Source organism: Apis mellifera, linkage group LG1 (genome assembly GCF_003254395.2).
Source record: "Apis mellifera strain DH4 linkage group LG1, Amel_HAv3.1, whole genome shotgun sequence".
Classification (NCBI taxonomy): domain Eukaryota; kingdom Metazoa; phylum Arthropoda; class Insecta; order Hymenoptera; family Apidae; genus Apis; species Apis mellifera.
The window spans coordinates 17,157,097-17,172,731 of NC_037638.1; the positions used below are offsets into that span (position 1 = coordinate 17,157,097).

At 34.4% G+C, this 15,635-nt stretch overlaps 1 long non-coding RNA gene across 1 annotated transcript in view; it reads right to left on the bottom strand.

The window, feature by feature from the left end:
• The window catches only part of LOC113218641, a 95,778-nt gene that overhangs the window by 78,171 nt on the left and 1,972 nt on the right, over positions 1–15,635 (bottom strand). The gene's annotated exons all lie outside the window — the stretch shown is intronic.

The window sequence follows — 15,635 nt, forward strand, 5'->3', positions numbered from 1 at the left end:
GAAGTTTCAATTCAATTAGGAAGCATAGTTCTTCAACAAAGTATATGTCGTCGTGTGGTCTGATTCTGATTAGATTGGATCTCTTGGTTTGAATAATTTTGAAAAATGTTGATTGGTTCAAAGATATTTGCAGAAGTTGCAGAATCATTGTCCAATAAATATGGAATAAGTTTCGATTCGATTGTTATCGGAGAAAGTTTTTATAACAATATTTATTGGATGCAAAGTAGAGTTACGTGTAAAGAACAATATTGAAATAATTTTTTGTGAGTTATTGAAAGGCAGAAGCATTGAAAAAAATGTAAACAAAATGTGTTAACGAAAGCGTAATTAAAAAAAAAAAATATATATATATATATATAGAAAAATGAATTTTGTTTATATTAAAAAAAAAAAAGTTCAAATATTTATTAAATTTGTGCAAAGTGTCAAGTTTCGTTGGGAACGTTGGAAAATTTTGCGGGACAATTAAATAAAGCTAGAAGCAAAATAATTAAAGAAACCGGTGTTTGCAACCGGTGTTCGTTACGATACATTTTTATCAAATACCAGCTCCTTTCTTCATCCTAGTTAATTCATAGCTTCTTTTTTGAGAACTTAATTACCGTAGTATTTATCTTTCATTTCCGCGAGAACCTGTGCTTCTTCTTTTTTTTTTTTTTCAAAAATTTTTTCTCTGAACAATGAAACAATGATTCTCGAGAAATTTTGCAAAACAATTACAACAAACACTTACGCAGAAATAACGAATACTGCTAAGAATGTATATAATAACGGCGAGTTTAAACTTTAGGAAAGAACAACTTTCCTCCCCGTGTTTTTAAACGTATCCGAACTAAACCGAACACTGATGAAATTTTAAACATCAGGCATAAAACAAACGTCAGCAAAATATTATCATAATCTGGAATTAATTAAAAGGAACAAAAGAAATTTAAATTTCTGTACCAGTATGAAAGTAAAACATAACAAAGAAATTGTTGAATATAATTCAAAGTTAACCGCAATGGAAGAAAAATCTAAAGGGACAATTGCAAAAATATTCACACTATCTTAGAAAGTACGAAGAAAATATTGAAACGTATTTGGAAAATCGTCTGAAAACAACTCTCAAACCATTCTTCCTATAATTCTTCGTACAATTTTAACTGGAAATATTAACGGAATAATAAAAACGAAGAAAAAAAGAAAGAAAGAAAGAAATAATATCGAATATAATATCGAAACTGGAAGAATTGATTTTCTCCTCTTTAAAAGATTGCTTCATATATAACCCATTATGATTTACAATGTTTTACGTTAAAACAAAATTATCGTTGACTTGGATTTATTAAATTCATCTGAAATGAATTTATCGAATCTGAATGAAAAAGAGAAACGAATGAAAAGAATTCTTGAAATAATTTTATTCCCGGATTTTGAATACGAATTTGTTCGAGAATGCACGCCCGCAGGAAAATTCATCCACAAGATCCATGGACCAGGAGATCAACAAAAAGAGAGGGGATGAAGCGTGTACTTACGAGGGATACATCGACAATCGAGACTTCTCAAACCCGATCGAACGGAACAAAAGTAGCAGAAACGAAGGAGAAGGAAGAGGAGAGTTGAAGAAAAGCACGAGGATGAGATCAATGAAGAAAAGATAAAATCGAGAGAAAAATCAACCGAGATTTAGAGGAAGTGAATTTATCGTATTATCGATCGAGGATGATGCATGCACGATTTCTTTATGCGTGCATTTCGATCAAATTTTATAAATATCGCAATGGAAATTGATATCAAATAGAGGCGAATTATTTATCAATCATTTGCTGCACGATGAAATGATTTAAAAGAAAATTGAATGATTTCGAAGAATACATAATTCTTTTCTAAATGGATGCATGGAGGATCATCGTGCATTTTTGCACGATTTAAATGAACCAATATAATTTTAATACAATTAAAGAATACTAAAAAATCCTTAAAATTCTCATTTTAACGAACAATATTACGATTTTTATCGCGAAAGTAATTCGATTCAAACAATATTTTATTCTTTCGTTTCATTTATCCAACGGTACATCTTCTGAAAGATAAAACAACCCCTCTATATGGTAATCTATCTGCGCTCGAAAATCACCGTAAAAACGAGCTCTTTGGAATAGGTGTATTTTATTCTCGAAAAAAAAAAAAAAGAGAGAGAGAGAGAGAACGCGCTCTTCATTTCGGCCTGACCTCATACGATTCTCTAATTTGAAATTTATAGACGCCTATTTCTATCCAAAATACCGATACTACCACTACCTTCTGTTTCCTTCCATAATCCCCATATCCATTGGCCCAGTTCCAAAACGCGAGTCTATCACCTCGTAAATTATTTTGACGCGTCCCGGGAATTAAACGTAACGCAAAAGTATTACATTCGATGTTGGGGGTGTTGCCGTGCTTGCACATCTCGCGGGAATAAAGTAACACTCGTGTTTGTGTTCTCGGCTATCGAGTCACCGTATCGATTTAAAAGATTGTTACTTTTGATAATATTCACGAAACTTTTCTAACGATAAGAAGATCGTGAATGATGATACGTAAAAAAGGAAAAAATATAGGAAGTATATTGCAAATTTCGTTCAAGTATTACTCTATTCCTAAATTATTTCACGAAATTAAATTATTCTATACTACGTTGATATATCACTATTAAATTGCATTATTATTAGATAATAATACCCAGATAATGATATGCAAAAAAAAAAAAATATTTTAGAAAGAAATAGGAGAACAGATATAAGTTTCAATTACGAATCGAGTCGCCGATATCGATTTAAAAGGTACGATCGTTTTGATAATATTCGCGAAACTTTTCCAACGATAAGAAGATCGTGAATGATGATATGTAAATTCCTTCGAAATTTCCCAAAAAGGAAAAAATACAGAAAGCATATTGCAAATTTCGTTCGAGTGTTATTCTATTCCTAAATTATTTCACGAAATTAAATTATTCTATACTACGTTGATGTATCACTATTAAATTGCATCATTAGATGACGCCCAGATAATGATACACGCAGAAAAAAAATATTTTAGAAAGAAATAGGAGAACAGATATAAGTTTCAATTACGAATCGGCTATCGAGTCGTCGTATCGATTTAAAAAGTACGATCGTTTTGATAATATTCGCGAAACTTTTCCAACGATAAGAAGATCGTGAATGATGATACGTAAATTCCTTCGAAATTTCCCAAAAAATACAGGAAGCATATTGCAAATTTCGTTCGAGTATTACTCTATTTCTAAATTATTTCACGAAATTAAATTATTCTATACTATTGTTGATATATCACTATTAAATTGCATTATTAGATGGCGTCCAGATAATGATACACGCAGAAAAAAAATATTTTAGAAAGAAATAGGAGAACAGATATAAGTTTCAATTATGAATCGGTGTGTGTCATGACACGTTTCCCCGAAATTTCGCGACGAAGAAAGAATATCCATCCAGGAAGCATGTAAGCACGAAGGGGTCGCCGAAGGTATCCGGCGTAAAATGCGAATCCTTGAGCCGCGGCCGTTTGCATAATTAGCAGAGATTTTGTCCAGGTCGTAATGAAGTTCGCATTACACTCGGTGAATCTGGAGGTACATGTCGCCGTGTACCTTGCTAAATTATTTCGGGACCAAGGCTCGGTGATACCGAGAATCCGTTCCTATCCACCGCTAAAAACATCCCTCCCGTAATTTATTTAGAGGCAGACGTGTAACGGGTCTTTGCTCTTTCCATTTTATAAGGCACACGTGTAACGTCGGTTCGTTAATACAGTCTATCGTCGGAGGAACTTGTGAATGTTATCCTTTTCAATGAAAATATGCGCCTGGATATTCGATTGAATACCAGAGAGTCACTCGTCCACCATATGTGTGTGTATATATATGTATATGTTCATCGAATGAAAAAGCTTAACGCAAGATACGCTACTAAAAGCCACCGTATTAAATTAGTTATCGAACTATTTTATTTTTATCCATTTAATATTTTTAAATCGATCATCGATCTTCTATTTTGGTTAATATTTGATTCGTTTCATTTCATTGTTAATATATTCGCATCTAAATATTTTCGAGTATCTAGAAGGGTATCTAGATGGTTGTAGAATGTTGGTATTTAAATAGGGATGTTAAATATACAATGCGTTTTATTTTTATCCATTTAATATTTTTAAATCGATCATCAATCTTTTAGTTAATATTTGATTCGTTTCATTGTTAATATATTCGTATCTAAATATTTTCGAGTGTCTACAAGATTTGCAGAATGTTGATATTTAAATAGGGATATTAAATATATAATGCGTTTTATTTATATCTATTTAATATTTTTAAATCGATCATCGATCTTTTATTTTTGATTCGTTTAATTTCATTGTTAATATATTCGCATCTAAATATTTTCGAGTGTCTACAGGTTGCAGAATGTTGATATTTAAATAGGGATGTTAAATATACGATGCGTTTTATTTTTATCCATTTAATATTTTTAAATCGATCATCGATCTTTTATTTTTGATTCGTTTCATTTCATTGTTAATATATTCACATCTAAATATTTTCGAGTGTCTAGAAGGGTTGCAGAATGTTGATATTTAAATAGAATTATTAAATATACGATGAATTAAATTGTACATAACTAAAAAAATAGATAGATTCTCTCGTTTTATTTTTAGCGATATTTTAGATATTTCGAAATTGGTGGTGCGACTCTTACGAAAATTCTTTTTGCGGGAAAACTTCTATCTCTCAAGGAAGAGGTTTAGAGTTCAACGGCCGGACGGTGCTTCGATTTCACGCTTCAGGGAAACACACCACCGCTTGTTTCTATTTGTCGCGGCTCTTATCGTTTTTATGTATGAGCAAATATTGGAAGGGTCGCTGTAACGCTGCTAAACATATCGACTGGACTAATGGAATTGCTTCGGCCGGATTAATTCCTAAATTCCGGCGGGATAATACGTGGCAGGTTGAAAAGGAAAATCTCGAATCGTAATCCGAACGCGTCGCTTTTTATTAAACTTCTTTCTTCAAAGAACAAAATATATTTCACATCGTAAACACTCTCAGTTCCATTTTGTCCTCAATTTTTTTTCCTTGCGCGCAAACGTAACCTTCTTTTTATTGTAAATCAAAAATATCATCCCTCGACTACTTCTCTCTAATCTCCATATATAATCTTCGATCCAATAAAATTCTTTCTTCTTATCATAAGTCAAAATATCCAAATCAAGAACGAATAATCCAGTAAAAAATCATCCCCTCGACTTAATATCCCGATAATCCATTCTAGAAATTCTTCAAACCCAACAGGTTTCGATCGGGAAGGAAATAGAGATTAATAGGAATAATCTAAGGACAATTGGCCGGCAAGATGCGCTTTATTCCGCGACACTTGACGCCTCGCTAACTCGAGATGTAAATTCAACGACCTTTAAGGATGTTCTTGCGCGGCTATTACAATATATCTCCTCGACCGGATTCCGGGATTCCATCCGCGGTTCCTCTTCCATCCGGGAAAACGTAATATGCTTCGTGCAACCTGCGACACCTCCCCATACCACATTCTTAATTTCATTTAGAGCCTCGAGAAAAGGCGAATCATCCCCCATGAATTTCGAATTCCCGGCTGGTGCTTTCCACGACGCAACGATTTAACCGCGTGGATTTTCAGTGGACACCTGAGAGATACCTATCCTGAACGCGGCCTTTTAACGCCAACGATTTCTCAAGCCGCTCAAAGTGGGTGGAAGGAGGAGAGTACACAGCGGGCAAAGAGTTACGCGAAGGCGTTTCACGGGTCGGCTATCTTTTAAATTGTGATACGATGAGTTTCGAGCCGAGGAACACTTCCCTCGTCCCCTTCAGAGCAAAGAAAGAAAGAGAGAGAGATCGTTAAGTGAGATCTCTCCAGTTAATATCCAGTTTCCAGAAAATTTTTCTTTGACTACAAATCGACGAGAGTGTCTCGTTTTCTCGAATCCCTTTCCAAGATTGTCGGATCTTGGATGGTACTGGACATCGACGAATAAACGTATGGCGTTGAATATTACGAAATGAACCCATGGAGAATTGTCCGTGGACGTTACAATACTCTGGGGAATTCCAACTGGACTGTTATACGCGTTGGAAGGCACATATGGAAAGGTTTTCCGCCAAGACAGCGGAAATTTTGAATAAGGGTGGAAAGAATTGTAAAGGACGTGTGAATTGGCAGGGGTTGGAGAGGGAGGAAGGTCGTAAATCAACGATTCGACGCGCATTTGTAATTATGCACCGTGAAAGATTTAACACCTGTGCTCCTGTGCGAGTTTGGATCTATTCTTTTGAAATTGTTTTTAACAATATTTTTAATTCGCTTTTTAATAATAAGATTGCGCGGATGAAAATTGTAGAAAAGGGAAATTTACAAAGGAAGGGAATTTATGACTTCTTCTTCTTCCGTTTCTTAAAAGAAATACACGCAAAAATTATCCATATTTTCAACTATTATAAAGTTAAAAGTTTAGTTGGATATCCACCTTTTTCTCCCTTTCTTCCTCTCTCTCTCTTTTTTTCTTTTTTTTTTTTTACTTTAGAAACTTTACTTCCATTCTTTATACAACTTCTTAATTCGAACCCAACAGATATTTCCGCCATTGTAGAAACTTGTTCAACAATTTTCCAGATATGCGCCGGTACTTTCAGCCAGAAAGAAAGACAGTAATATGCACGAATATATAATGTAATAGAATATAATTGATTCGTATTTTAAGTCTCCGTCGCAATGCTGATAAAGATTAATCGTTGAAACGGACAACTTTTTAATTTTCCATCGCCCGATTATCATTATGAAGCGGTAGATTTCGGTTAGTTCACCCCGGTTTGCGATAAATCTGATTAATCGGATATCGGCGGAATATATATGTATGTATCGTGGAAATAATCGAACAAATGAGAATGGCTTGGCTCTGAATATCGAATTATATGTTTGTTACAGAAATACGCATCGAAAAATATTGTGGAAAATATTTAAAAACGATAATTAAAACGTTCCATCTTCGTATGAAAATCCGTGCACGAATAAAATAAAATAAAATAAAATAAGAAGGTGTATGTAAATATGTAAGTATAAATTCGTATGCTGGGATAATTGATTAAGTTTTTCTTCCATTATGATCAACTTGATTTAGAATTTTTTCGTGGAGGAAACGTGGAAGAGAAATTTAATAAACGGCGCTGGGCTCGAAAGTTTCATTGTCTGGTGGCGGTATATTAGAAAAACGCGATTGTCAGGAAGAAAAAGCAGCAGCAAGGGTGGAGATGCCTTGAGAAAAAAAATTACAAGGCCGTGACACTGGGGCCGAGATAAAAAGATAAAGATAAGGGGTGAGTAAAAGAAGCGCGAGTAATGGAAAACACGAGTCGAGAGATTCGAATGCAAGTGGAAAAATTGTATCGGAAGAGGTAAGATCTTGAGGGAAAAATCGTGGAGAAGAGTGTTCAAATAATTCATGATAAGAGGAATGTTGGGGGGAGTGCACGTTCCAAGATAAATAGAAGAAAATTGAGGAAAAGTCGAGGAGACGAAACTATGGTTGATGAAATTAGAACGAACAGTTCGATACAAAAGATATTCGTGAACTTGTAGGAAGATAAATCAGTATCAATGACAATAATCTTCAAGATACTATACAATTTTAAATACAAAGAGAAAAACTCGTTACATCTTTTTAAAAGATGTTTAATTCTACAGTTTTCTATAATTTTCATGTAGAAATTATTTTCAATCGTTACTAAACTGTGGATTTTGATGCACAAATCACATTTTTATGCAGATGGTTAAAGAAAAGAAGCTTGTATAGAAATTTTCTTAAATTCAAACATCAAAACACTATTACTATTGTATTTTTATTTTTGTCTTTCAGCACTCTACATTCAAATTTTGCACAAATCCACAATCTATTTACCATTTTTAAAATAATAGTCGCAACGTAGAATCATTTCCACACAGAATAAGACAGAAATAAAATAGAAAAAAAAAAGAGAGAGAAGAAAGAAAGACATTATTCAATTTCATTATTCAAATTTAGAGATCTTGGTCGCATTATCGCTTAAATTGCAATCAAGTAGGATTCACGGATTGGACGAACCCTGTCATTAACGGATTATTATAACCATTTCAGTTACAACTGACACGCAATCGATCAGGAGACAACAATTGAGAATGGACGATTGATAATGAGCCCGGGGCCATGCGATGCGCGCACGCCTCATTCCCAAAGTTATCCACGTATTACGTATCCAACCCCGTCTCATCAATCGTAACCAATAAATGCGACAACCGATCAGTGCATTCGGATAATTTCACGTCCATTAACCGGGCCAGCGAATCGGCCAGAATCGAAACTCACTTCGAAATGCGTTGTTTTGCCACGTAAACACACTATCCATCTGCAATTGCGCTAATTTATGCAATTATCCTTTGAGCATCCGTTGATATTCTTGTCGTTAAGGTACGCTGAACACGACGCGCCCGCTTGTTCGTAACAAGGCCGAATATATGCGCAAAAGGAATTTGTAATTAACCGTTTCGACGATACGCGCTAGATTTTGGACGCGTAAATGGCGATAAGCAACGTTCATTGAGAATTATTTTCGTTATTATGCGTTGGTTACTACGTTATTGCGTATGATTTATGCAACGAGAAGAAACGTATGGTACGACGATAAGAAATTTTTCCAATAGAATATTGATTAGAAAAGGAAATTTCTATGAAACGATACTTTGAATTTTATACAATTAATCAAGGTATAATTTAGAGTGAAATAATGATAATCCATAGAGTTGAGACAATTTTTCTCTTCGTGAAATGTTTTTGGAGTATTTTTAGAGAAATGCTTACGAAAAAAATTGTTGGATATTTTAAACATTTCCATCTGAATAATTTCACGCCAAATATGAAATTATTAAACAGTTCGATCGGACAGGGAAAATGAAACGTATCGGTCGGACGGCACAGTACGCGCCGGTTTATGTGATTACCGTTTTGATAAGGATGAATATGATTTATCAGCACGATGCAGCATCCAATTTTAGTCACAAATTCACGCGAAAACAGATATCAGGGAAACGGCCTACTTGTGTTCGTACAGGAGGCCTGTTTATTCATATAATTTAATGTAGCCATCATTTCGTTAATCTACCAAATTAATGTAAGTTACGTTCCAAAGTTATTAATCGTTCATTTTTACTGTAATGAACGTTAGAAAAATTAGAAATATTTGAAGATAAAAATGTAGATATACGATAAAGAAGCTTCGATCGAGTAAAATAATTTCAGAAGTAGAACGAAATTAAATTTTATACAAATTGATCTCATTCTAGGGAAAACGATAAGGATTTACAACTATTGTTCAAGAACTTCGAATGAAAGGAATGGCTTTTGAGATATTAACGAAAAATTTTCATTTTCTACATTTTATCTATGTACAAGTCATCGACTATCTAATAGTCGAGCATAGAGTGTCCCGTTTTAAAACTTTAAATTGCCTCCATGAAAAATTGCAAATATTTGCCGTTTTTAAATTCTAGCCAATACCCACGGAATCGCTTCTATTCGAAAAGTGCTTAAAATAACACATTTCCCACCACATCTGCACGCCAGATGCTTTTACCTGCAAATTGATCTTCTCCTATTTCCACTCATATGGAATATAGTGCTTGGAATTCGGTTTAAATTCGTGTTTAATCTCTCCACGATCGGACAAAATTTTTCATTTGTTATAAAAAAACGTAGACAAAATTCAACTATAACCAAAAAAATATCCGAAACCAAACCAGGATGTTTCAAACAACAGAAACACATAACAAAATAAACAAATTATCCAATTTTACGCAACACTTGGCATCATTGAGAAGAAAAATCCATTTCGATATTCGAGAGATACGATCTTCTGTAACTCGTCCAATTTTTCGAGAAGCCATTCCAAAATATAATAATAAACATAGATCTAGGAGGAGAGGAGCTCAGCTAGGATTTGGCTGAACGGTAGCCGGTAGAACGGAAACAAAGAGGCAACGTTCGCCGAGACGCGAAGAAAATCCTGCAGGGCTAAGAGGGCTTGCGGCGTTAGATTCAAATATCAACTATATCCGATTATACTGTCTCTCTCTCTCTGTTTCGATAGGAGGCGCACAAAGGGGGGAAATTTACACGCGAGCAGTTACGAAGATTGGTCGACCCTTCGAATCCCGAACGAAAAGGCGGCCGAGGCGAGTACAATAGGTAAATGCACTTCGCTAAACCCGTGCCAAGCAACGCGACTCAGAGAGTGGTGAAACAGGGAATGGAAATGGAAAAGCTTGGAAACGAGCTACTCTTTCCACCGTTCGCCAACTTTTCTTCTCGCCCTCCCCCTCGAACGAGAAAGAAGGCGCAAGGCAAACGACCACTTCGACAGGGAGGAGAAGTTCGTAACACGTCCCCTTCCTCCCTCTTCTCTTTTCAACGCTGCCGAGATATCGAGAGAATCGAGATCGATTATGGATGGCAAGTGCAGCGAGGATTGTTACGTACGAAAGAAAATGGGGATTATAGGACGTGCTCGTGTCGTGGAGGATGAGCGAATGCGGAGTGCATATTGTCTTTGCATGCAAGATTTGCGGTTTCATATGTGTGAAACGTGTGCTCAAATATCAATCGATGGAATTTTGTAAAATACGAGAAGGTAATAATTTGTCGAGTATCTATTTATCCATGGATACGGAATTCGCCGGTTAATTATGAATTTGTAAATTGATTTTATTAAAATGCGTGAGAAATATCTCATTCGTTTCAACGTTTGAATTTAATTGAATAATACGCGGCGAATTAAATCTCTTTTGAATTAATTCAAAGATAATCGAATAACAATTTTTTCATTCCCAACGTCTTTCAAATATTTTACATTTTATTTTATATTATATTATATTCGACTGAATGAAAATCGTTTTCTTTGATCTTCGTCAAAAATTATACATTCAAACTTGTCTCATTATTCTTCAGACGAGTATAAAATATAATATCCGTGTACACTCTGGGAAAACTACGAAACTTTTCATTGGGAAAAATCTAATAATTTCTATATATATTTCTCTTAACAAACAGATATAAATATATCTATTCGAAGAAATATTAAGAATTCTTCGAGGAAGCATTTTATTCGTGGACGAAGATTACCGATAATGAAATTATTCGAACGAATCGTTTCAAGTCAGCTTATTACTTCGAAGAATTCCATCGCATTTAGAGATTGCTGTTAAACGAACTAATTTAATGGAAACCCGTGGCAGCGACCGCGGGCAGACGAAAATAAAACCGCCGATAAAAATATTTGCGAAACGGAAGGGGGATCGATACTGTCGCCGAGGCGTGTTGCAAAAATATTGGAAGAAAAAACAATACCGAGATTCTTGTTTGATATTTTACACCAGCAGGGAAAACTGGATTTGTCGTGTGATAATACACTGTTTACTGTGCAAGCAATTGATCCGTTCGAAAAGACAAATCCGTTCGGTTTCGAGAAAAACGTAAATTCTCGCGATTCTGGTTTTCCCGGGATATGATACGCGAACCTGTGTTTATTGTTTCTTCACAAAGCGTATCATATAGTAGTAGTGTACGCGTACTTTCGTGATGAATGACCTCATTTTTAATAATTAAACAAACACAGCGTGCACGAGGAACACACCGTTATAGAGCGTAACGCATAACGCGACCACGAGAAATAATTTTATGATGTACCTACTGCGAAATTCTGTCGCGATAAAATTTCCCTTTTAGAAACGTTTCCCTGCGAACTATGATATACGAGCGGTGTGCTATATAAGTTATAGGATATATGTAAAGTGATAAAATGAGAAGATCGATATCCTCATCTTTTCGCAACGGAAGAAAGAAAATATTCTAGAAAATTAATATATCTGACCGATGCACCGATCGATTCTTCTCGAAACCGGGGAAATGATATCATATATCATCTAGCTTTCATTTTTTCACGTGATCAAAATATATATATATATACAATGAGTTCATAGAGCAACCGATTTATGCTCCAGCAACGGAACAAAGAATTCGTATCCCATCTTCTCCATCCGTATCTGTGTAATTTATCTACTGTAAAATATCAACCCCGGTATTACGACGAGATGAGATCTTAAGATGAGACTGTTGAAGTACTTTAGTCGATTGCAAACACTGCAACCAATGAGACCAGCTCCCAGCAAAGGCCTATCTCTCTCTCTCGACGAAAAAACCATTCCATTCTTCATTTCTCTCCCTATTCTCTATATATATTAACCTTCCTCTTCTCATTTTCTTCCCTTTTCACATATTCCTTTTCTTTTTCTTTCTTTTTTTTTTTATTTTCCTATCCCTCGCGAGGATTCGTAATCATCCACCGTCACGGGCACGATTTATGGAGACGGCGGCAACTTTTCGAACTTCCGAATTGCTCGCCTATGCCCAATCACGATTCACGCCAATTATAATAAGAATTTACGAGCGATCCGAATAACCGGCAATCGACAAAGTGCCAAAGAGTCCTTCTTCGATTCTTCGTGGATTATACGTCTCACGAATTCCGCCCTTTTTTCGCGAAATGCCCGACAGATTTACGAGGGTAATTTCGTCGCTTTTCTGCAAACCGAAACCTCTCTCCTCGAACCCTCGTTTCCCTCCCCCTCTTATTTTCATTATTCTCTTTCTACTCCCATTTCGCCCCCCCCCCAAACGTCTTCTCGAGAAGTTTGCCCGAGTTTTTCGTCTCGCCCTCATCCGACAAGTGTTCGATCCGATACTTTTCAGATAACGCGTTCGATCGTGGTGGCTCGATATTCCTCGAAAGTAACCTCGATCGATAAGCACCGGTTCTCTTGGTATCGAGGAAAATGAACGCCAAGTTTCGGCTTCGGTTCAGCTTCTGCTTGTCGTGAATGGAGCCGTTCATCTTGCGCAATGGTGGATAGAGTGGTTGATGCTTCGAACGCGATATATTTTCCACGGGGAAACGGGATGGAAATTGAAATGCGGAGTATTTTTCGATATATTTAGATTGTTATTATATCGAAGGTATGTTTCTAAAGTGAGTTTAAAAGAAAATTGTATAAGATATGAATGATTCTTTTGGTTAAAATATTTGGTATCAAAATCTATTGTATATGTATCTATTGATTTTTATAATTTTCTCGCATTAATCTATCATCACCTTTAATCTATAATTTCATTGTTTATTTACTCATTCATTTTATTAATTAATTACTAATCTCTACGATTTTTACAGGCAATCATATATTCAATATAACACTTATGTTAATATCTTGGATATTTGCATATCCCTTTTCTAAAATTTCAAATTATCATTGTGATAATAAATTATTATTATCAAAGATTTATTAAAATCGTAAAGTATACTAAGAATTTTAAGATGAGGATGTATTAACGTAAGCGTTATAAATTTAAAAATAAGCGTCATCGATTAATAATAAAAACACGCGGAACAAGATTTACGATTCATTACTATCCAAACAATATTTCCTATACGAGATATCCTACTCATTTGCATAATCATTTTCAGAAATCTTCGCGGAGTCCCGTTTGGTAAACATTCGGCGATTTATCCATTATTCATCGATCAGAAGAAACTGTTTAACCGTTCGATCCGATGAAATAAAATCAGCTTAATTATAAGTTGATACGATAACCACCGACTCCCACTTCCGTCTATCTTTCGACGAGCTACTACGCGATCACTCGATACGATGATAAATCTCATCCCGAGTATGGCCACGAGGAGAATTCTTCGCCTTTCATTTTGCATTACTGTAACGTGATTCGTCTATAATCTCTTGTCTATAACACGTGTTACATGGCGTTTATCTAAGCGATATGCGTCAGCATCGTATTAAGCAAACACATAACGTACGAGGTGAGTAACCAAGAGTGTGGATATAACGTTACATTACCGAGAATATTAAATTAGAAAATAATACCAGTTTAAGGAATACATAATAGAAAATAATTTATATTTTCACTAGATTTCATTGTATTCATTGTTGACTACCACGTTCATTGATAATTGCAAAGCTAAATAGCTTTCATGGATTCCACTTGTTAAATATGCAATCACTTCGGATGTATGTAACCACGTTTCTAAATATTCCATGCTCTCGAGAATTAGCTAAACATTCAGTTACATAGATCCTAGATAGATTTTTCAAACAAACTATTTTTCAGAATATGTATATTTTACGAAACAAATATTTTAACGATCGAAGTTGTAAAAGAGAAGAAAAATAAAATTAAAGTTAAAAAGAACGAACGAAATGAAATAAAATAGAAAATTTGTGAGAAAGAGAGGTAGAATCGATACGAATTATTTCACTAATATCGAACAAATCCTTCTTTTCAAGTAAAATTCGTTATAAGGAACTCTTTTGCAAACTGTCGCGTGCAACTACAGTGAAACAAATGCAAAAGGTTTTACGCAATAAATTGCAATCTATAAAAGGTGCAATCGTGTTTTAATTAGCAGAACTATCGCAAAAACACGTTGTCCTTTTTATGAATGCCTTCAGGCTTGCCTCGAAACGAATACCGGTTCTTCGAAGAAACTTCTATCACGTTTTATAAGATCTTCAACATTCGTTTGCATGATTACGAGATGTAAAATTTTCAAAGATTTATCAAACGAAACTAAATTGCTGTATTAGCTACATTATATAATTTGAATGAAAAATTTATCGAATGAAAACTATATTGCAAAACTTGGATGGAATAGTATTATATATATACATATATATAAAGCGAACTAATTTAGGCCAGAATGCTGATTCCAGGTTTGCAGCTTTGAAGCAAGACACGACTAACTAAGTCTAATATGCGAGAAAATGCTGGTATTACAGATATGGTGCCAGCATTGCAACTTTAACTTCATTAAGCAATTATACTAATTATCGTAGACAGCTTAGATTTCTGAGAGAGAATTAAACGCAGACATTTTCTAAAAACACATTATTTCCATGACAAGGTAATTATTATTTCCGAAATTTAAAAATTTTTTGATTTTTAGATTTAAAAATACAAACAACGGTATTAAAAAATTTCAATTAAAAATTAAAAAAAAAAAAGAATCCCGAAAATATTTTATTTACATATACTAACTCTTCTGCTTTTATATCGCGAATAATAGAAATTAATTTAACAGTAATTCATTATATAAATATCTGTATAAATATCAATTTTATAATAATACGAGAACAGATTATATACAATCCTATTAAAATATTATTTGTGGCGCAACACGGAATTATTCTAGATTGGTTTAAGCGTTTAAATCGCTGATTAGATTACTGGTTTTCTAACTAATGCATATTGCATTAAATCTTAAAATAACAATTTATGTAAACGTTGATCTTGGCAAATAAAAATTTATATCGTTATTACACGGCTTTATCTATTAATAATTTATAACTAAAAGATATACCTAGATAAATTATCGAAATGGTATTTATGACACTATTCTAAATAAAGATAATAGAAATCTATCAATAAGAATTTTAATTGATATCTAATTAACTTAATTT